The following is a 24,607-nucleotide window of genomic DNA, read 5'->3' on the forward strand; positions in this document are numbered from 1 at the left end:
ACCTATTTTATTCTACCTTCCAGTTAGTCATCTCTCAAACTCTTAACAACACCCCATGCACACAGACATACACTATAAGTTGACAAAATATCTAGCGATATGCATAAAGCTTTGTATAAACTTAAATATATATTGCATATTATTTTACATTTTAAAATAGTACCTTAATGGATTCTAAATGAATTTGTTGAAAGATCCCGTGGTTCCATTTGATCTTAACTCTACTTTTCGGTAATAATTAATATACTCCAATGCTCTGTTATCTGCACGAGTTGTACACAGTAGTAATAAATCATGCAAATCATAATTCAGAAATTATTTCTATTTGTACATGGGAAGTATTATGTAATATATTTTGAATAAATTTCCCTCCTTAATTATGTTTTGCTTAAGGTAATTAGTTTGTATTCCCTGAGCTCACATCAACTGACAGTGGAGGAAGTTCTACAGCCCTGAAGTATTCTGGGAAAATGTTCTAAAATATTGCAGCTGAACCACATGCAGATACTCAGCACCAGTACGTGACCTGGGAAAATTTTAAGGAGTCTAGTGCTGTCTAGAGTATTCAGTCTTGATGATAAAATCATGTCTCTGAAAAATAATTGCTCACATTTCTAATTTAACTCAGTGACTCTGTTCCCACCGTACAAGTTTTATAAAAGAGATTCCTTAAACTAGAAGGAAATTTCTTAATGAAAGAAAATTAAGAGCAAATAAATGTTGAGTTTGTTGTTAGTTCTATCAAGTCTCTGCGTGTGTGTACGTGCATATGTATAGATTGTTATTTTAAAATATTTTAATTTCTCCCTCCCACAATGTTCTTTTTGTTTGTTTATTTCTTTTGCTTCACTCATTTGAGTTGCAGCCTGAAGACTCACCCTTTTATAGTTATTATATGGAAAATGATACCGGGAGAACTTTTGGTATTCATCATTAATTATATTTTAGATACTAGAAGGAAATAAATTCTGAGGACAACTGCACTCTGCAGATAAAATGCAATTGTGTTCTACAGCAAATGTTTCCATGCTGTGTGTTAACCAGGGAAACATATATACCTTGTATTTATGAAGCATGTTTCCTTTAAATATAGTTTATAGGTATGTTAATAACCCATACAGCCAAGACATGATAGTATGTCTTGAAATATAATAATATAGAATATGAATGTTAATACATGTATCATAGATCTTGGCCCATGATAGATTTACGTTTTTCCCACTGTTGCTTGTTTGTGTGTGTGTGTGTGTGTGTGTGTGTGTGTGTGTGATTTTCAGTATGATGATTCCTTTAATAAATAGTGATCTATAACTTACTTCCTGTTTGCAATGTACTATGTATTGTATTTAGAAACATTTATTTTTTCCCTCTTTAATTTAATGAATTCAACCCAAACCTAGTAAACCACCTAAAAAACAGATAAGGCTCCAAAGAGAAGGAGATATTTAATCTGTATGACAAAAAATATTATAAGTCAATCAAGTGCAGATTAATTAAAAGAGAGATATTCCTGATGGAGAATGTTAAATGCTAATGCACAGAAAGAACAGAGAGGTGGCAGGTGGAGAAACACATGCAGAGAAAGAAAGAAACTGAGAGAAAGAGAAGAAAGGAGAGAGGGAGTGAGAGAACTTTAAGAAGTTTAATATGGCACTAACATGGCACTCAAGAGGGAAATTGGCAAGAAAAACATACTAGACAGGAAATCAGGGGCGAACTAGAGAAAGGTCTTCTATTCCAGGAAAGGAGATTCGGTTTTATTATGTGAGGGATTACTTCAAAGACTTTTAGATGGAGAATTACATAACAAGATTTTATTTTAAAAGATTTTGATGGAAAGTGGAGAATGGTTTCTAATATAAAAAGCTGAACTAGGGATATTTGGCTGCAATCTGTAGCTATAATTCCAACTGGGGTAGATGAGGGAAGTCAGCATAGATGAGATGGGGATAATTTAAAATGTATTAAGGCATTAGAATTAGCAGAGCAAGATAATTGGAAATATGTTGGGTATAAAGCAGAAGGAGTCAAAGGTTCATTATTTGGGTGATTCAGTGCATTGCAGTGTCAATCACAGAGACAGACAAAAGCAGAGTAGGAGAAGAGTTAGTGTCTCTTTCTGATGTGTGTGTGTGTGTGTGTGTGTGTGTGTGTGTGGTTGTTGTAGTTTTTTCATTCGCATTTGGGGAGGATATTATGCATTCGATTATAAATGATTGAGCCTGAGATACCAGAGAGGTCTAAGTGGAGTTGTTTAGTAGGCAGTTAGGAATACAAGTCTGAGCTTAGAAGAGATCACTGAACTTGAGATTTTAAAAAATAGAGGAATGTGGAATCCTCAGTAGCTGAAGTCATGGGAACTGATGAAATTACTCATTCATCTATTCATTAACCACTGATGCAACACATGTATAAAAATGACAATTACATGCCTATGATGACATTAAGAGCAGTGTATAATAAGTTATTAGTGGCTTTTGTGTGAGCATTTACAGATTAAGAAAAAATATAACTGAACATTTATGGCATATTTATTATGAACCAACAGAGCTCTATCTGCTTTATAACTCTTACTCCTTTAATCTTCACAATAATTTTATGAGGTAGATATTATCCTCATTTTACAGAAAAACTTGGGAAGAGAATAGTTAAAAAATAAAAAATTACACATCTATTAAGTCTCAAGACTCTAACATTTTTTTCATGATATTTAAATCTTTTTAGAATATATCTTTAACAGACTTTTTGTATTGGAGGGGAAGCTAAAACAGCAATGCCAGTATATCAAAAGGCATGTAGTAATGTGAGAAAAGAGACATATAAAAACTTCTACTATGATTAAATACATTTAATTTGGAAATAATACGCAAGAGATTCTACAGACAATAATTTGAATTATAGACTATCTACAGAGCTTTTTGCATTTTTCCGTGGTGCCAGTGACCTTCAAGCATCACATCACTCTGACTAGACATTCTCAGTCAGGTTCAAAGCTGGTGTTACAAAAAGCAATAATAGCATACACAAGTGTCTTAAGTCATAAATGCATGCTATTGAAAAATATTAGTGGCATAAAATCACATCAGAGTAAACTTTCCATTTCGTGGAATATTTGTAATGATTTTGTGCAAGAGTAATACCTTATATGTTAAAAGTACATTTACATTTTCAAAGTTCTGTCTATTTTTTCCAGAATTTTTAAAGATATACAAAACTATTTCTTTTGTATATTGGTTTATTTTTAAAAATTTACCCATCATCAAAATAAAACAATGGATTTCCAAGCACTGAATATCATTTACCTTATAGGTCCAAAAATTTGTTTTTCAATACCTTTTAGATATATCATTCATACAAAGCAAGTCTGTTGGATAAATTTTTAGAAGTGGCAACAGTGGGTTAAAATTTACACACTAGTTAAATTTAATATGTATTTCCAAATAGTCCTCTAGAAAGATTGAAAAAATAACTGTACAAACATCGCATAGAAGTACTTATTTACCTGCAGTAATGTAAAATCTCTGTGTGAACAACTTTTTAATCTTTACTAATCCAAATAAAAATATATTTAAACATAAAAATATGTAAATGTAATTTCAATTTGCATTTCTCTGATTATGAATGAGGTAAGCAACCTTTCATAGTTTAACAGCTACTTTCATTTGCCCATTTTTCTATTATAGTATTGCTGTTTTAAACTGACGTATTGATATGTTAAAGGAAATAGCTTTGTTATATGCATTGTAAATGTCTCCTAGTTTGTCATTTAGCTATGTTAATTGTGATTTTTTTCTTTTCCTTGTAGATTTGCTTTTTAAGTTCTTTTTTTAATTACTTAATTAATTTTTATAGTAACATTGGTTAATAAAATCCAATAAGTTTCAGCTGTACACTTTAACAGTGAAGCATATATATATTACGCTGTGGGTTTACCTCCCATAGTTAGATGTCTTTCTGTCACCACATATTTGACCCCCTTTACCCAGTCTATCTCCCCCTCCCTCCCCTCTGGCAACCATTAGTCTATTGTCTGTGTCCATGAGTCTCTATTTGTTTGTGCTGTTCTTTTGCTGCTTTTAGGTTTATATCCCATAAATAAGTGATATCATATGATTTTCAAATTTTTGTGTCTAGGTTATTTTTCTTAGCATGATTATCTTGAAGTCCATCCATGTTGTCGCAAATGGCAGTATTTAATTTCTTCTTATGGTTGAGTAATATTCCATTGTATATATGTACCACAAATTCTTTAGCCAATCATCTATCGTAGGACACTTCAGTTTCTTCCATGGCCTGCCCACTGTGAATAATGCTGCTATGAATATCGATGTGCAAATAACTTTTTGATTTTGAGTTTTCAAATCTTTGGAGTAAATACTCAGCAGAGGGATTGTTGGATCCTATGGTAGATCAATTCTTAGTTTTTGAGAAAACTCCATACTGTTTTCCATAGTGGCTGTACCAATTTGCAATCCCACCAGCAGTGTATGAGGGTTCTTTTTTCTCCACATCTTCTCCAACATTTGTTATTACTTGTCCTGTTGATTATAGCCATTCTAACAGATGATATCTCACTGTGGTTTTGATTTACATTTCCCTAATAGCTGGTGATGTTGAAAATCTTTATATTTGTTGACCATTTGTATATCCTCTAGGGAGAAGGGTCTGTTCAGGTCCTCTGCCCATTTTTTTATTGGATCGTTTGTATTTTTGTTGTTATTGAGTCCTATGAGTTCTTTGTATATTTTGGATATTAGGCCTTTATTGGAGGCTTTGGTTACAAATATATTTTCCCATTCAGATGGTTGTCTCTTTACCTTGTTGATGGTTTCTTTTGCTGAGCAGAAGCTTTTTGGTTTGATGTAGTCTCATTCATTTATTTTCACTTTTAATTCCCTTGCTTTTAAGGTCAAATTCATAAAATCCTCTTTAAGTCTAAGGTCCCTGAGTTTCGTTCCTGTTTTTTTTTTTTCTATGCATTTTATTGTTTTAGGTCTTGTATTCAGGTCCTTAATCCATATGAAGTTAATTTTGGTGTGTGATGATAGACAACAGTCTAGTTTCATTTTTTTGCAAGGATCTTTTCAGTTTTCCCAGCACCATTTATTGAACAGACTTTCCTTTCTCCACTGTATGTTTTTGACTTTTTTGTCAAAAAAGATTTGTCCATATAAATATGGGTTTGCTTCTGGACTCCAAATTCTGTTCTACTGGTCCAAGTGTCTGCTGCCAATCCCATGCCTTTCTGATTAGTGTCGCTTTGCAGTATAATTTAAAGTTGGGCAGAGTGATGCCTCCAGCCTCATTTTTTTTTTTTCCTCAGTATTGCTTTGGCAATTTGGGGTCTTTTGTGCTTCCATACAAATCTGATGTTTTTGTTCTATTTCCTTTTTAAAAAGCCAATAGGATTTTGATGGGGATTGCATTAAATCTATATAATGCTTTAGGTAATATGGTCATTTTAACTACATTAATTCTTTCAATTCAGGAACATGAAATATCTTTCCATTTCTTTGTATCTTCTTCAATTTCTTTCAATAAAGTCTTATAGGTTTCATTACATAGGTCCTTCACATGTTTCATTACATTTATTCCTAGGTATTTTAACCTTTTTATTGCAATTGCAAAAGGAATTATTTTTTCCACTTCTTTTTCTGATGCTTTGTTGTTAGAGTATAGGAGCGCTGAGGATATTTGGACATTGACTTTGTGTCCAGAAACTGCATTTGCTTCTTGTTTCTAGTAGTGTTCTTGTGGAGTCTTTAGGATTTCTATATAGAGACTCATGTCATCTGCAAATTGACAGTCTGACTTCTTTGTTTCCTATTTAGATGCCTTTTATATCTTCCTTTTGTCTGATTGTACTCGCTAGGACTTCCAATGTTATATTGAATAACAGCGGCGATAGTGGACAGCCTTGCCTTGTTCTTGATCTTAGAGGGAAGGTTTTTTTTTTCACCTTTAAGGATAATGTTGGCTGAGGGCTTGTCATATATGACCTTTATTATGTTAAGGTACTTTCCTTCGATATACATTTTGTTAAGTGTTTTGATCATAAATGGCTGCTGTATCTTGTCAAAAGCTTTTTCTGTATCTATTGACATGATTGTTATGATTCTTATCTTTTAATTTGTTTATGTGGTGTATCATGTTAATCGATTTGCATATGTTGAACTATCCCTGTGCCCCTGGGATGAAGCCCACTTGATCACGGTGTATAATCTTTTTAATATGTTGCTATATTTGATTTGCTAGTATCTTATTTAGGATTTTTACATTTGTGTTCATGAGAGATATATACCTCTTTTTATTTCTTCTCTGATCCAGTTATTCTTCAGTAGCATACTGTTTAATCTCCATTAAACGGTATGGTTCTTTCTTCCTGCTTTCTTTTTGCAGTTGATCTTCAGTTTCAAAGCATTATGATCAGAGAATACGGTTAGTATGATTTCAACCCTCCTATATTTGTTGAGGCTATCTCTGTGTCCGAATATGTGGCTGATTCTTGAGAATGTTCTATGTGCACTAGAGAAGAATATATAAGCAGCTGTTCTGGGATGGAAGGCTCTGTAAATGCCAATTATGTCCAGTTGGTCTAATGTGTTGTTTAAGGATGTTATTTCCTTATTGATTTTATGATTGAATGATCTTTCCGTATCTGACAGTGAGGTATTTAGGTCCCCTACGATGATAGTGCTTTAGTCTGTTTCTCTCTTTAGTTCTGTTAGTAATGGCTTTACATATTTCAGGGGTCCCTGATTAGGGGCATAGATATTCATAAGTGTTATGTCTCTTTAGTGTATGATTGTCTTTATCATTATGAAGTGTCCCTCAGTATCTTTATCATTATGAAGTGTCCTTCAGTACCTTTTTTATTTTGAAGTCTATTTCAGCTGATATTAGCACCGCTAATCCCACTTTTCTCTGAATGCCATTTTATTGAAATATCATTTTCCTTCCACCTTTTCACTTTGAGTCTATATTTGTCTTTGGAGCAGGAAGCATATGGTTGTGTTTTGTTTTATGATCCATTCTGCAGCTCTGTGCCTTTTTATTAGTGAGTTCAGTCTATTTACATTTAGGATGATTATTGAAATATGATGTCTTATAGCCATTTTATCTTTTGCTTTCTGATAGATCGGTGTTTCCGCTGCTTCCTTGTCCTTGTGTTTCTGTTTTTTGTTTGTTTGTTTGTTTGTTCGTTTGTTTTTGTGTTGGCTCTTGAGAGTTTTCCCTCTGGTTCTTCTTGTTTTATGTTATATGGTTCAGTTCTGAATCTTCTGTGTGTAGTTACCATTATGAATATGTAAAGTATAGTTATACACACATACACACACACACACCATTATCCATTTTCTTCTGTGCATGCCTTATCTCCATTCCCCTTTGCAAATTTGGATCTTCGAATCCTCCCCTTTTCAGTCATTGTTATTTCAATTTGTCCCTATGTGTGCTGAATGTTTGTTATTATTTTAAAATAGCAATTATCTTCTGTTTAAGCTTATAATGCTCTGTTCTTAGTAACGGTTGCACTTCTCTGCTTCTATTTTCCTGATAGTCACCTTACTCCTAATTGTGGTTGTGTGTGTGTGTGTGTGTGTGTGTGTGTGTGTGTGAGAGAGAGATTTTATTTAGGTGAACTGACCCCCTTCAATACTTCCTGTAGTGCAGATCTCATAGTGGAGAATTCCCTCAATTTTTGTATGTCTTAAAAAGTCTTAATTTCTCCTTTATATCTAAAGGAGAGCTTAGCTGGATACATTATTCTAAGCTGGTAGTTCCTTCACTTAATAGTTTGAATATTTAATTCCACTCCTTTCTGGCTTGCAAGTTTTGTGGTGAGATGTCTGATGATAATCTAATGGGTTTTCCTTTATAAGTTGCAATTTTCTTCTCCCTGGCTGCCCTGAGAATTCTGTCTTTGTCATTGATTTTTGATAATTTTAATACAATGTGTCTTGGTGAAGGCCTTTTTGGGTTGCGATAATTGAGTGCTCCGTTGAATTCTGTAATTCTAAGCCCCAGCTCATTCCTTAGATTTGGGAAACTTTCGTCAACTAATTGTATGAAAATGTTTTCTACTCTCTGTTCCTTTTCTTTGCCTTCGCTAGTGTCCATTATTCTTATGTTTCCTGATGGTGTAAGATAGTTCTTGTATTTCTCTTTCATTATTTTTCATTCTTCAGTTGCTCTATTCTTCCTTCTGATTTATTTCTACATTTCTGTCTTTGATATCACTGATTCTTTCCCCCATTTGGTTGACTATCTTTCCCAATCTTGCTATTTCATTTTTTTTTAACTCTTGCAGTGTGTGTGTGTGTGTGTGTGTGTGTGTGTGTGTGTGTTATCTCCAGATGATCTATTCAGTTCTTTTTGAGAGTTTCAGTCTCTTTGCTAAAAAATCTCATTATGCTCATGTAGTTTTTTTTTTTTTTTCAATTCATGAAATTGTTAATATGGCTCATTTCAGTTCTCACTGAGTTTTTTCAGAAATACTATCCTGAATTCTCTGTCATTTAAGTCACATATTTCTATGTCTGTAAGCTTATTTTCTAGAGATTTTTCTCTTTCTTTCAGAGCTACCATGTCATCATGATTGTTCATGGTGTTTAATAGACTTTTTCCCCACCAGGACATTAATGGAAGTTTATTCTACTATTTTTCCCCAAAAAAGATTTATTATATAAAGATGTTTCTTTAGCCCGTTGCGAACAAGGCATTTTTATTTTGGTTTCCAGTAGGTGGTGTCTATGCCTCTTGGATCCCTGCTTTATATAAAGCCTTAATAATGCCTTTTTTTCCTTTATAGATGTTTAATCACGCTTACTACTCTCTATCTCAGTTCCTGTCAGTGTTAGTGATAGTTTTGGTAGCATTTATTCTGATTCCCCTGTGGCTCTGTGGTGTTCAGCCTTGGAAGATATGGGGGAGAGGGGCCCTCTGTGTTGGGAGCTCGAGACTGCAGCTCAGCCTCAGTTTTGTGATCGTAGTTGGTAAAAATAAACTATTTTTTCTTTGCCATCTCACTTCTCTGCCTTCTGTCCTGATGATTGGGCAGCCACTTGGAGCTCACAGCACTCCCAGGAAGAACTGTTCAGGGAAATTGTTGCACCTTCTCCCCTCTCCCTCCTTCTACAGGCAGCTCTGGAGACTGCAAGAGGCAGATTCATTATTTCTCCCACACAACTGCCCAACACCTGGGGTTCTGACATGTGGTAGCTCTTATGCGCAAATTCCATGCTTAGTGTGCAGTCTGAGTGTTTTTCGTTGAGCTTTATATGTTAGCTTATTGTTTCAAGAGAAGAAATCTGGGGATGTTTCTTACTCTACCATGTTTCTCCAAACTCCTTAAGTTCTTAAATTTATCAAAAATTTTTATGGCTACACTATTTTGTTTCATAATAAAACTAAAACTTGTATGCCAATATTATTTTTAATTACATTTTTTTCTAGAACTTTAATGACTTTTTATATAATTTAATTCTGTATCCATCAGCTTTAATCACTACAGATTTAAAATAAATATTAAAAGCTAATAGGATTAGTGAATAACAATTCCATTTTCTTTTGCAAATTTTTTTAGAATTTCTCAATTGATTACAATTTATTTTTCTATGAGCCTTAGAATCACTTTTTCTCTCTTAAAAATACTTATTTTATTATAATTTTCTAATATTACATAGTGAAATTTCTAACTCTATTATTTGTATATTTAAAGGATATTACTTTTAGTAGATTAATTTTTTGTCTATCTTCTAAATTTTCGTCTATCTACTAAATTTTTCGTCTATCTACTAAAATTGTACAACTTTACAGTTAAAAGTGAAACACAAGAAATTTTATGGATAATTATGACTACATCAAAGTTTTATCATATTACCTTATTTATATAAGATAACCATTTAGAGTTTACAAAAAATTTTCTATTTCATACAATTACAATATATAGTATGTGAGATAGAGAATATCGGGTTGAAACATTGCCTTTGCATAGGTATAAAATGGTAAAATATTTTCAGTTTTTTATTCTTCAACCAAAATATAATACCCATTTTAGAGATGTGCAGATCTAGGCATAACAAAACTTTATGGGTAGTGTATTGCCATCAAATTAATCTTTAAAAGGAATAGGCCAAAAGTTACAACTCCAAAGCCTTTCCTATTAGATTCTCAACAGAAAAAAAAAATAATAATAATAATAATAAAATAAGCAAAATATATAATTTCCTTTCCTAAGGGTTAGATTACATTATAAGAGACCAGTATTTGGTGTAAAATAAACAGCTTTAATCCATGCATTGCTTTCTTTAAAAAATGGATAATTTCAATTGTGGAATTCATTGGTCTTCAGATAATTAAATATCTATTCTTCTTCTAGAACTTGTGTTATTCTATGGAGAGTTGTAATAAGTGAAAGGTGCCAGCATTGCACCTTTATGCCTTTTTTATTTATAAGTAACTTTGTTTCCCCTCAATTATAGAAAGTATGTTTGGTGATCATTTGCTAGAATACAAAGTTATGATTATTATAGATCTTCCTTCTTATATTCATGTACTTGTTGAAAGTAAAATGAAAAACCTTCCTTAGGCCAAGATGATACCTTATTCATATCTGCTCTGTGAGCACAGTTCTTTATACATGGTAGATAGTTAATGGCTACCCTGAATTGACTTGAATTGCATTGAACTGAAAAAAAAAAAAAAATAACGAAACGTCTCTTGGGTTTAATATGGAAATATGTTTTTGGTCTTTAAAATCTTAACAGGATATGCATAAATTACTTTTTGATTTATTGCTTTTGATTTCTCCAGAACAATGTGCTTTTACTTTGCAGTTAAAGTACTTTGATGCAGTAATCTTGAGATTATGATAGTCTATATTCATAAAAATGACATACTCGATTCAGTCCTTTTGGAAGAGGATATAATCATCTCTCAAGTGTCACTGTGAAGCTTCCCTCCTCTCTCTCACTTTATAAAGAGAATGTATCTGCCATTGTATTTTTAATTTAAAACTCCTAGAATACATAACAATAGTTTTAAAATACTATTCATAGAGATCTCTAAATAAAGGGCAGAGAAAGAGTCTATAGGGAGAAAATCTGTTGGGGAATTTGGAAAGGCTTTTAGGCCTTCCTTTTTTTATTCCTTTTCAGTTTAGAGGCCTTAGGTTCTCTTTTAGAACAAGTGTATAAAAGAACTTTCAAATGATTTTAACAGTTCACAAATGAGCTGCCTGGTTTTGACATGGGCTCTGTAATATCTCAAAACTTTGTTAAAGATGGAGCATTTAGCAACCCAGGAAGACAATGACTATACAACACAAAATTAACTCATCAAGTTACTGTAATTTTCTCTCCCTTTGTCTCCAGCTGATTAGTGCAAATTAACCGCCTGAGCAGTTAGCATGCGAAATGGAAATCTTTGATATCTGCTGAGAAGGCAGGCTTTTTTTTTTTTTCCTTAAACTATATCTATGTAAAATTCCAGAATTCCCTATGAAAAGTACTCTGCTGTGATTACAAATATTGTTTTGAACTTTAAGTACATGTGTGTATGTTTGTTTTGAGCTTTAAGAATTTATAACCTTAATATTAAAAAAGTTGTAATCTTTATAAATTTCTATACAGGAATTTAAAAAAAAGAAATGAGGTATTTAGGTACTTCATATCTTACATAGGGATAATAAAATACCTTAGTGAATTGTTGTTAAAATTAAAAATTCAATAATCTATATTAAATAATTTTATAAAATAGTCTCATCCAGACTGTGCCTTTAATAGGTATTTTTAATTATTTTTATTAAGCATATAGAATTTGATTTGGTGACATACACTACTTATTTTAAGATTGTTGCTTTCAGGAAAGAAAATAGTTAGGAAATTTTTATTTGTTACATCCTGTGTAGTCCTGGAGAGAGCTTAACACATGAACTTTTGTACAAAAGTCAACCTCTCACTGGATATTTGAAAGAGAATAATGTGTTAAAAGGCGATCAATCATAGAAAACAAATGATAAACCTGGTGGAAAGCCAACTGATTTTGGAGAATACATCTAAATGAGATAATAATTATTTGGTAGTGAGTTGTGATCATTAGAATTACCTAAAACTAAAATTCAGGCTTTTTTTTGTTTTTGTTTTAATTTCCTTTATGTCTGGAATATGTGGTAGTTATTTCCAAAAGAGAAATTATTTAACACAAACTGCATTTAGTGTATTTCAACCATCAAATTTTAAACTTTTATTTCTAAAAGCATTTAAGTATTCCCTCGTGTAGGCAATGTCTATACATAGTAATTCATTCATTTAGCAGAAAGTTTGATCAGGGTCGATCCTCTAAACTTTGACATTGTGTGATGAGCACTGAGAAAGGACAGTTTAGTTTCTGCACTTAAGAAACTTAATGCAGACTGAAAGACATACAAAAGGGCTAATTTTATGAATAATACATTTAAGAAAAATCACCTTATTTTGCAATTTAAACCAAATCCTTATTTTTACTTTAAATCATAGTGACAGGCAAATTCAGACTTAGAAACAAATAATCTGTCTCAAGAAAATGTCCCAATCCAGGAACTGACCCAGTGATTCAGTGTTTCTCACACTTGGCTGGTTTGGAGGACTTGATTCAAAATGATATTAAATTTGTACTACCCAAGCTTATTAGCTCCTTATTTCTGGAGATGGCCTAGGAATCCACATGTCAAATAAGAACCCGGGGACTTCTTTTTATATTAGTACATTTGAGCAACACTGGTATATTTCAGAAACTAGTGGTTGGTTTAACTATTCATGTTTTTAACTGTTTATTTGGTAGCGTTATGTAGCAAATTAGTTAATTTAGTTTAATTCATCTTGAAGCCAACTGATTAAATTTCTAATACTGACATCTACAGAAATCTATTACTTCCTATTGTTTGGAATAAATCTATATTATACTTATTTGGAACCATACATAATACTATTCTTCAGTTTTATATTAAAATATTTTTCTCCTAATACTCAAATGTTTTAAAGTTGTATTATTTTTCCTAGGCCCATCTTCATTGCTAAATTCTACTGTTAGAAATCATGGTATAATAGGGAAAGAAAGTAGTGAGGAAGTCTAACATGTCAGTCTCACATGATAATATCATTCCATGATATTTTTAAACCTTTCAATATTTGTGTTATTTCTTTTTTATTATCTTTCCTTTTCTCCACTTTCTATTAAATTACTTGGAGTAAAACTACTTACAACTTATTCCTTAATGTCGTACAACTCAATTCAAAAACTTTTTAAAAGACTACAGTACAGACTCCACTAAAAGAAACAAAACACGAAAAATTATCTCCAAGAGTTGTCATAGTTAAGTTCAACTATTTAGTTTCTTTTGAATTATTATAAAAAAAAGTGAGGGAAACAAATATGTGATTACTTTCCTACAGAGAACACATTATTTTTCTATTTATAAAAATAGATGACATTAGTCTATATTGATTTAAAGATAGAAGTGACAGCTGAAAAAAGTCAATAATAAATGAAGAGGTACTTAAGTAATTTCTAGGTGTGCTTGTAATTTTTATTAATAATTTAGAAAAATGACCAAATAAAATTTTAATAAAATATGTTGGAAATAAGAAATGAAGAGTTGTAAACATAGGTGGACAGCTTAATAATGTTACATAACGGTGGTCCCCAACCTTTTTGGCACGAAGGACTGGTGCTACAATTAGAATATAATTCCTGATGATCTGAGGAGGAGCTGAGAGGCAGTGATGCTAACACTGGGGAGCAGCTGCAAATACAGATGAAACTTTGCTGGCTCACCCCTCTGCTCACCTCCTGCTGTGTGTCGTGGTTCCTAACAGGCAATGGACCAGTATCAGTCTATGCCTGGGGGTTGGGGACCCCTATTATATACAATCTAACAAGGTTATGTAAATGGTCAGGGAATACAAAATGAGTCACAATGTTGAAAACAGACTACGTCCTAACATATGCAACCAAAGGAAAATCAGAACGTGTAATCGAACATGAAAATGTCATCTTGTGGAAATAAACAGAGTGTAATATAAAATTGCTATTCTTCATTGGACGTAGTGATTTTTGTCAAGGTGAAATATTAGAATTTATAGTAAAAAAAAAAAATCACTGTCATGGTCACAGTTCTACACCTACCTATGTTACTGTGAGGAAATCACATAAATTTTCCAGGCTTCAATTTACCTTACTGTAGAAAAGATTATACTGGTTTGCATGATACATTCCAAAAAGCCCCTGGGATTTGATAGAAGTTCTTCGGAAGCTGTAAGGGAGATGATGGGTCTATGGAATTATTAAAATTGAAAGACTTAAGCATGTAACACTGGAAAGACCTTATTTAAAGTTTAAATGAAAAACGAAGATCATATTAAAGTTAGAAAGGACATAAGAGGAATTATCTAGAAAATTCAGCTTTCATGTAATAGTTAACCTAAATTGCTTAGGAATGTTGACAGAAGTAATTTTAAGAAAGAAAAAACACTGAGTATTTGTTACATTTCTTTGTGAATATAAAGCCAGAATTCATTTTAATTCATTTTCCATAACTTAATACATGATAGATTTCTATATTTACATAAAATACATACATTTATATAATGTTCATGTTTCAAAAATAAAATTATGAACTTTTCTTTTATAATTGTTAGTTTTTTATGTGCACAAAATAAATAGTACTTAAATTTTATTTTTCTGTGTGTTTTTTTTTCTTTTGTCTCTCTAACATTTTTTTTTTTTATTCCCATTTCCAACCCCTTCCCTTGTGGAAACCATCAACTCATTCTCTATATCTACATTTCTGTTTCTATTTTGTTTTCTTCATTCTTTGGTTTGTTTTTTGTTTTTTTGTTTTATTCACTTTATTCACATATAAGTGAAATCACATAGTATTTGTCTTTCTTTATCTGACTTATTTCACTTAGCATAATACCCTCCAGGTCCATTCATGTTCTTGCAAGTGACAAGATTTCCGTTTTTCTTATTGCTGAATAATATTCCTCTGTATATATATATATTCTTCATCTTCTTAATGCATTCATCTGTTGGACATTTAGGTTGCTTCCATATCATGCTTATTACTAGTAATGCTCCAATGAACATAGGGATGCATATATCTTTTTGAATCATTGTTTTTATTTTCTTTGCATAATATCTAGAAATAGAATTAATAAATGATATGGCAGCTCTATTTTTATTTTTAGTTTTTTTGAAATTTCCATACCATTTTTCATAGTGCCTGCACTAATTTACAATCCTATCAACAGTGTATTAGGGTTTCCTTTTCTCCATATTCCCTCCAGCCTTTATTATTTATTGATTTATTGATAGCTATTCTGACAGGTGTGAGATAATATCTCATTTTGGCTTTAATTTACACTTTCCTGTTGATTAAAAAAAAATATGTGTCTTTATTGAAATACTTCTCAATAGCTAACTATGCCTGTATAATACTTGAAACCATATTCAAGAAATGCTCAATAACTGAAGGTTTTTATCTATATCGGTAATTACTCCTAATGTCACCTCAGTCCTTAGCCCTGTCATTCCCTTCATTCCTTCATCGTACTTGTATTTCATACTTGTATTTGTACTTTTTTCTTCTCAGACACCAAACATGTTGAGGACTGAAAGCTCTATCAGTACAGGATGATAGGACTAAAAATGTAAATCTGTCTCTTGTAAACTTTCAGATCTTTCCTACCTTTCAACGTCCAACCTGTGACACATACCGCTTCTTTTGAATATCCTCTTTTTTCTTGGTTTTTGTCATTTTGTTTCTCAACCAGCATCCTGTTAAAATGTATGTTAGATTAATTATAGCACTTCTCTGCTCTGAACTTGCCAGTAACTTCACATATCCCTCAAATTAAAAGCCAGTGTCTTCTCAATAGCCAGAGTTCTTATATAATCCTACCCTCCTTTAGCTCCCTGATGTCTTGACCTGTACAGTTCATCATCTTTAATCTACTCCACATTCCTGTGGTTACATTGCTGTTTCTGAATGTGAAGTGCATATATTTACCTAAGTGCCTTGCTATCTTTATCTGGAATGTTTCTTTTTCAGTTATTGCATGCCACATTGTCTTACCTCTTTAGAATTTGCTTCTTAATAAGGTCTTCCTTGATTACCTGGTCCAAAATCAAATCTGTCTTCCAGTGTTCCAAACCTGTTTTCTGTATCTGTTTCTCCACAACACTATCAGTGTGTATACAATTTTAAATATTTTACTTCTTTACTTTATTTTGTACCTCCATCCACAACACTGTCATTTGAGCCCTAAAGGGGTAGTTTTTTTTATGTATATTGTGTTCACTGCTATATACACCATAGAAAGAACAATAAAGGAACTGAAATAGTTTGGCCTGGCTACCATCTTGTTGGAGTAGGGTGAAAAGTCTAGGCATATTTCAAAGTAAGATGTTGTTGCAACAAGCAATAAGCAAGTTTTGAGTAGATATGCCTTACTAGACGGATTTATTGTAGGGAGGAAAATTTTTTCTTGATTTTCTTAGGGTCCCTGGCTGGGTTTGAAAATTAAACTGACAAAGACATATTAACAGGAAAAAGGCATACAGATTTTATTATACTTTAATATGTACACGGGGGCCTTCACAAAAGCATAAAGATACAAAGAATTGACCAGATTGGAAAGCTTTTATACCTTTTACGCAAACAATAAATTTGTGAGGAATCGACAGAACAGATTTTGGCTTGCTGTAGTAAATGGTGTAGAAGTATCTATGAAGATAAGTGTTAGTATAATAAGTGTGTTTGTATGGATTTCTCAGATCAATAATTACCCATCCGTGATGATTAGAATGTCTTCCTTCTGGTACATGGAGGGTACATTTGATATGAGAGTTTTATGACCTGTTTCTGGGAAGAAAGGTAAAGAAGCCAAGGTCCCAGTGATCTTGCTCCTGCCATTTTCTCAAGTTTCTTCAGCTTAAAATATGTAATAGGCCAAAGTGCCATATTTTGGAGTAGCGTATCCTGAACTCCATCTGTATCTTTTACTTGATTTTTTTTTCTTTTTTTCATTTTTTATTTAATAAACTCTAAATCTGGTTTGGTCTCGAGTCACATTCTATAAATTATATTACACAGAGAAAACAGTTTTTATACATAGACAATATCTGAAAGATTACATGAGAAAATTACAACGAGTTATCTCTGGGAAGGGGAACTAAAAGCCAAAATTGTCATAGTCTGTGTTTTGAGAATGTACGTTCTATGATAATTTAAGTATTTGAGACAACTTCTTGTGATAATGAGTATTCCGCATGTTAATGAATGATTCATCTGATTGCAAGTCTTGACTCCTATCACCTGAGCCATAGAATCAGAATATTGGGGATTGTCAGAGTGGTTAAGCGACCAGCCTGAAACCTAAGGAAATTAGTAGCAGCAGAACCCAGAGTATGAACTGGGTTTCTTGAATTCCAGTCTGTTCCTATGACACATGAATGACAAGTTGAAAAATGCGCTTATCTTTAGCCTAGTCTTGGACTATACAATAATAACAGTCTGGGATATGGAAAAATTGAGGTCAAATTATAAGGCAAATGGTTAAAATATAACTTTAAATAAATGTAATCTTTGAAAGTCTACAGATTTTTGTGAGAGAAACATCATATGAAAAACAAAGAATATTATTATTGACTACTATTATAATTTATTTTGAAATATGTGAGATTCTATAATATTTGTATTTTTGCTTCATTGATTTCACTTTCTATTGTGTTTGTAATATAACTTCAGGAATGAACATATATTACTACAAATATATTAAAAAGATAATTACCTTCAATTGCACCATTTTAATAGAATGAAGGCTAGCTATAGGATATCCTCTCTTTTAGAAACAAAACATTTGATTAGCATTAATATGCCTGTCTTCTTGAAATGTGTTTACATCTGCACACACACACACATTCATACACACACACCTGATACACATTTACTTCATTTTCAGTTTTTCTTGACAATAATTTTAGTGCCTTTTTTCTTAATTTGTCTTTAATGTTTCATGATAGCTCCATAGATAAAATTCCTATTCAATAACTGTTTAGTATTTCAGGAAATAGTATTGCTTTAAAATTGCATGCATTTTCTAAGAGCTAAACTTACAACAGATGCTTTTATATTACTGTGTTTCTGCATTTGAACATCACAATAATAACTGCTTTATATGTGAAAAAAAGATAATGACAACAGTGTTGTCAACCATGGGCTTATTGGAGTTTGGTGTCACCCCAAGGGTAGGGAGCAGGGAGAGGGAAAATGATGGTGCAGACCTGTATGTAGTTAGCACTTTTCCTTTGTTCCTCCTCAAATGACACAGTGAAGGATCACAGGTCAGTGAGATTTAATAGTTTTATTTAAAATACATTTTAGAAAGACAAAGAATGCCCCAAGGAGGCACATGGTCCCAGTGCTATAACCAACATGAAGGGACCAAAATGGCTATAAAAAGGCAAAAAGGCCACCAAAAAGAGACAACACAGAAGGACAAAAAGAACCCAGAATGGAAATGTCTGCCTTATATTTGGGACCCTGATGGGTGGTTCCAAAGGCATTCCTAGGTTATTGGCAAATAAGGTCATCTTGATTGACACCGGATTGACACTACACAATAACTTTGCCTAGTGTACATGTGTGTACCCAGAATTCTTCCACCATTGGGTTGTTCTTTGGGCAGTCTCTAAGCTGGGCCCTTATTCTTTTGTTCCCCTGTCACTCATATCTTGCTAGCTTGCTAACAGTGTCCTGAATGCCTCGTAATGGGGAAAATCAAATAAGTTCTTACATCTTAAATTAGTACAATTTGACTAATTAAAAACATGAAATTATTTTGTTTGACATGAATTTAAGGGTAAACCTTTGCATTTTAAAGATCATCTCTCCTGGCATCTTAGCAGCTGTCCCCAGAGAGGAGCTAGCGTTTTGGTATTTCTTAGTAGTAATGAAGTACTCCAAAGAATTAGAACTTAAAAAGAAGTCTTGAATTGAAAACCTTATATAGAATTCAATGCTGAATAGTCATGTCTCAAGTAGCCATTCAATCTTTTTAAAAAGGAGCTAAAATTGTTCTTAAGGGGCCCAAACGAATCAATTTGTTATTTAAAGGAATCTTTATTCAGCATTGTGTTAACCAAACATTTCAATTGTGTTAGCCAAACGTTTCGTGAGAGTTCTTGTTTTAAGACAAGTCACCTTCATTTTTGTCTATTGTTTGTTCAAGAAAGCTTTTAGTGGATCTTTATTTGAGAAACATCCATGGTTTTTCTTTTTTAAACTGAGCTTTTAGTTGCTCTGAAAGCAGTAAATCTGGTTCACTGTTCTCTGACAGATATTTTTCCTTGCCAGCAATTTCTTCTTTCCTGTGTTGTATTTTCACCAAAATGTTGGATAGGTGAAATTAGAAATTTAGTTTTATGTGACTGTCTCTTTTAGCAACAACACTGTAATTAACAACATTATAAGGAGGTGTGTACACAGATATAGTGATTTCCATAGTACCAGTACCAATACCTAAAGAATTATACAGTCAAAAAGTATAAATAAGTTTAAGTCTGTTTATGCATATTATCAATTTGCTTTATCAAAAGGTGGTACTGTTACCATCTGAGTGATCTAAAATCCGTCATTGCCCCAGTAGCACTGAGGGGGTCTATGGTTCTTTCTTCCAATGCCCTAAATTACAGATCAGTGAATTTTAGGGAAAATAGGATTTATTAAAGTATGTTTCAAGAGAGAACAAATGATGCCAGAGATGGTTGTGGCCTCTTGGAACTTGTGGTTTGAGCCTTATATTGGCTTCCTGGTGTGTGTTTACAGGGGTGGTACTAGATGATCGGCATGTGAGGTCATTTTGATTGACATTTGGTTGTTATGCATGTAATAGCCTTTGCCTGCTGTGCATGTACTGACCCAGGATTCAGTCTGTTATAGTTAAGATTCATCAACGTTTGGGCATATCTATATATTACAATGATGGTATAATGAGACTAAAGTTACGAGAAGGTTAGTGTAGTGCTAACTGCACAAACATTTGGGGCCAGACAAAACTAGCCATTATTTTACGACTTTTTATTCCTTCGTGCCTCAGGATATAGGGGTGATTTCTAACCATAAAATGGGGGTTTTGGGGAGGTCCTAAGGGAGGTCTTTCGGTGGAAACTTCATTCTCCCATGCTGGTGTCTATCTAATAACCTAATAGTACCAATCTATATTTCCATTATAGACTTAATTTAACAATGCTCTCCTCAATACTACTGCACTTTTTTAAAAAGATGAACAAATCCGATAGTTTAAAACATGCTGCTTAATATTATTTAATTTGACTTTTCTGATTATTAATCAGAGTTTTTTTTTTCAAATACATTTGATTGTTATTATTCATGAGAGTTATAGGCTGTATAGTTATATAGTTAAAGCTGCAGTAAACACTGAATTAACCGATACTAAATCATTGCTCCTAGGAGAAATACAGGGAATGTTCTTAAGAACCTCTGGTCACAACATCAATTTTATCAGCCAATCAATATATAACCTTATTTTATGTGTGCTTTTGTTTAAAAATACCTTGTTAAATGTAAATTGTTGATTCATTAACATTGAACTCATGGCCAATAATGTGCTATGACTTATGCTTGAACAAAACTTACTTAAAACATATTTTCCCCTAAGATGCATCACAGCATTCTTGAGTTTAGGAATGCTAGACAGCATTTCAGCAATATATTCGGAGCCGTTTAAAACAATGACATTACCAATAAAAGCACAAAAATGAGAAAAATATGGTACCAAAAAGCATATGAAAAGGAAATTTGTGTACAGTATGAGAACGGAGATAAGAAGTGAGAGCATTTCCTTGTTTGAAAGAGATGAGAAGGTACGCATCAGGCAACTCAAAATTTTTGCCACTGTAAGCATGTACATGAATGACTACAAACAATACTGAGAATATTGATTTGGGATTACAAATAAATTTTAGCAAATAAGCAAATTCATGAATATGGAATCTGAGAACAAAGAGGACCAATCGTACTTGTTTGCTATTTGTATTTCTTTTTCTGCATGATTTTGTTTTTCTATTGGGGTTTTAGAATTTTTATTAATTTGTACAAGTTTAATAGACATTAATATGTTAACTCTGCCAAGTTTATTACATACTTTAATTCCACTTTATTTGTCTTTTTCATTTTTTTCCCGCAAGTTTTAAATACATTGCTTTGATTTTAGTTTTATTGCATTATGGTCAACGATGAAGTCTCTTGAATATGAAGTTTTTTCAGCTGTGGTATCTGTTACCCAGTGATCAATAGGATGGATTCAGCTTTTTCACTGGATGACTGGCTGGTCCTTCTGACTGTCTATTCCATTCTGTTGAGTGAAGATGCTGAATCTGTGATTCGACAGACTATTTTTCTTTTTGTAATAAAAAATCTAAATGTGGTTATATATTTAGTGTATTGGCTTAAGTGGAAATGCAGCATGAGTATGAAGATTCTTTAAAGCTGAAAACATTTAAGATTCAACAGATGCAGAAAGAAACCTTCTCGGAACCTCCTTTATCTGACTAAATGCAGAAACTCCTGGGAAATCAGGCTGCTGTAAATCCTATTTTGGGGGTGGCTACACTCTCAGGAAAGAGACTGAGAGTGAAATTATTATAAATTCTCTCCTGGAAAAGACCATTTGGACCTGCATAAAGAAACATCATCCCAAATTTTCTTATCTCTTATTCTTCAAGAAACCCGTTCATCTTTTTTAAAGAAATCCATCTGTTCTTTTCATAAAAGCCCTTTTTCCTTCTTCCCATTTTCCTATTAAATTATATATTCTAGCCACTAACTTTAGCTATTTAATAAATAATAATTTTTAATTTATCTTTCAAAGATGGATAGTAAAATTTTCTATGATGTAAATTACATAAAGCATAAAATCATCCTAGAAGTACAACTATAGTTTATTTTTATCTTTATTATTTGAAAATCCACATGGAAAACTTTTAGTGATAATATTATTAACTACTAAGTCTTTCAAGATATGAATAGGGACTTTTGTTTATCTGTCTGTCTTTTAATTTTTATTATAGATATCATAAGAAAGAACATTAGAAAATAAATTTCCACCAAAATTTTTATATCAAATATGAAAATGATTGAACACAATTTTAAAAAGCAATAGGATCAGTAAAGCATCTATTGTCTCAACAGAGGATAGTATAATATTAAAGAAAATAAGAAAAAAATGGTTTTAACCTTGCAAATATCATAACTCACAAAATAATTGTTTTTGGTTTGTTTGGTTTTTTTTAATTAGTCTCGTTACCATTAGGGCCTATCAGAGTTCAGTGTTACCCCAACAGCAGCAAGGAAGGAGAGGGACTACAATGGCACAGAAGTGTAGTTACCATTTTTCCTGAGTTCTTTTTCATTAACACAGTGAAGAATCACAGATCAATGAGATTTAGAAATGATTTATTAGAAGTATATTTTAGAAAGACAAAGAATGCCCCAAGTAGGCACATGGTTTCAGCGATGAAGGCTGCAACCGAGACCTGTTATAACAACCATAACAACAACAATAGGGGGGGAAAAAAAAAAAAAACAGGAGTGGGAATGTCTGAATTATATTTGGGCCGTGATGTGTAGTTCCATAGGCATTCTTAGGTGATTGGTAAGTGAGGTCATTTTGATTGACACTTGGCTGCTGTATAATACTTTGCCTAGTACGAATGTGCTCACCCAGAATTCAGTCTGTTTAATTAGATTCATGAACTTTTTGACATAAACATAGTATTACAATGAAGCTTAAAATGTAGGTAAATTAGGATAGTACCTTCTGCACAGGCATCTGTAGCTGGATTAGGCCAGCTAAGACTATAACTCTCCTGTCCTCTGTCTCTGGGGATGCAGGAAGGATTCTTTAACCACTAATAGGGTGTTCTTTGGACAGTTTCTATGTTGGGCCCCTACTCCTTTGTTCCTCTTGTTGCTCTTGCCTGACTAGCTACCTAATGCACTTACAAATATTCTTCCTTTCATAGTAAATATATTTTATTTTTTATTTTATGTTTTAATCTCTATATTAATGTTTATGTAATTAAAAACTTTTTAAAAGCTATTTAAAAATAACCCTCAGGTCACCATCTTTCTTTGATAGTAACCAGTGTGGTCTCTCTTGAGATTTCCTTGTTAACTACTACATTATACATGTGAAATATGTTATATCATGAAACAAATGCTATCATGTGACCAAAAAAATGCATTTTGAAAATCACTTTGATCCAGTACAAGTGTCATAAAGTTCTAAAGTTTAAAGTGTGTATAAATTCCTAGAAAAGCCATTCCCATCATTTCATTTGTTATCTAATAGTATTCCCTAAACAATTTTCAGAGAATGAGGATCCAGTGACTTTCCAAAGTACTTATTTGACAAGTGTTAAATAAAAATCTGTTCATTATTATTGAAACCAAAGCAAAATATTTTGCAATTTCTTCCTTTGCTTTTTCAGCAGTGTTGACAATGCTCAAAAAAGCCTTCCTTGTCTTAACAACAGTTACACAACAAGGGGATTTATGGTCTAAGTTTTCAAGTGCTATATATATTACTTCGAGCTATCTAGCTCGGGAAATAATTTCTTTAAAAAATCAAGAAAGGGCTAGAAAATAATAACAAAAGTAAATACGGCACATATATTTCAAATTAGTTAAATTTTTAGAAAAAAAATTAAAAATTAAAAAAAAATGTTTAAGTGGTATATGTCTTCTCCAAAGCATCAAAAACTCGTATATCTAAATCGATTTAAATTAAACTACTGTATATATGAAATGCAGCTAATCTGAACAGGTCTGTCAGTTTCTCCCTATAGTATGAAGAGCCACAGGGATATAAGTTATCTACAAAACTAACTTTTCTCGTATTGGCTGTATAAATAATTCTAATATGATACACATTCAAGATTAAAATTTTCAAGTCTTGTAAACAATATGGTATACTGTAGTATAAAGCTTTAAAAAGATATTTAGAATTACATCTGCATGAGATGGATCAAGCAGCCTCTCAGATACAAGCCATTGCTGACATTTACTTTAACATAAAAAAAAAAATAACAAAGTTAAAAAGTATTTTTAATTTAATTTTAATAAATATTGAAATAAATAAAATGGTAAAAAAAATAACATTGCCTTTATTTTACTTTATCATAAGATAAGCATGATAAAATCATAAGATTAGCAATAATAGATCATAATATGCTTGGCATTCAAAACTTGTTCTAGTAATAAAGACTATAAACATTTCACTTTGGATATAACTACCAGTTCATAGAAAGTTTTTTAACATCATCATGGTTTTTAAGTAGCTCTTAAGACAAGCTAAACTGGATATCTGTAACCATTTAAATGGCTCAGTATACAAAATATTGATTTTATATCAACTTGGTTGAACTCATTTATGACCTATTAATATTAAAGCATTCTTATATTAACTGACATTTTGTATTGTAGTCATACATTCCCTTCATTTTCTTGGGCTATCGAGACCTGAGTTGGCTTGCCCTTTTCCGT

The 24,607-nt window shown here is 32.3% G+C and overlaps 1 protein-coding gene across 4 annotated transcripts in view; it reads left to right on the top strand.

Annotated features, from left to right (window-relative positions):
• The window catches only part of LRP1B (LDL receptor related protein 1B), a 1,622,137-nt gene that overhangs the window by 867,437 nt on the left and 730,093 nt on the right, over positions 1-24,607 (top strand). The window lies entirely within an intron of this gene.

The sequence above is a fragment of the Rousettus aegyptiacus genome, unplaced genomic scaffold (assembly GCF_014176215.1).
Source record: "Rousettus aegyptiacus isolate mRouAeg1 unplaced genomic scaffold, mRouAeg1.p scaffold_m13_p_2, whole genome shotgun sequence".
NCBI classification, from domain to species: Eukaryota; Metazoa; Chordata; class Mammalia; order Chiroptera; family Pteropodidae; genus Rousettus; species Rousettus aegyptiacus.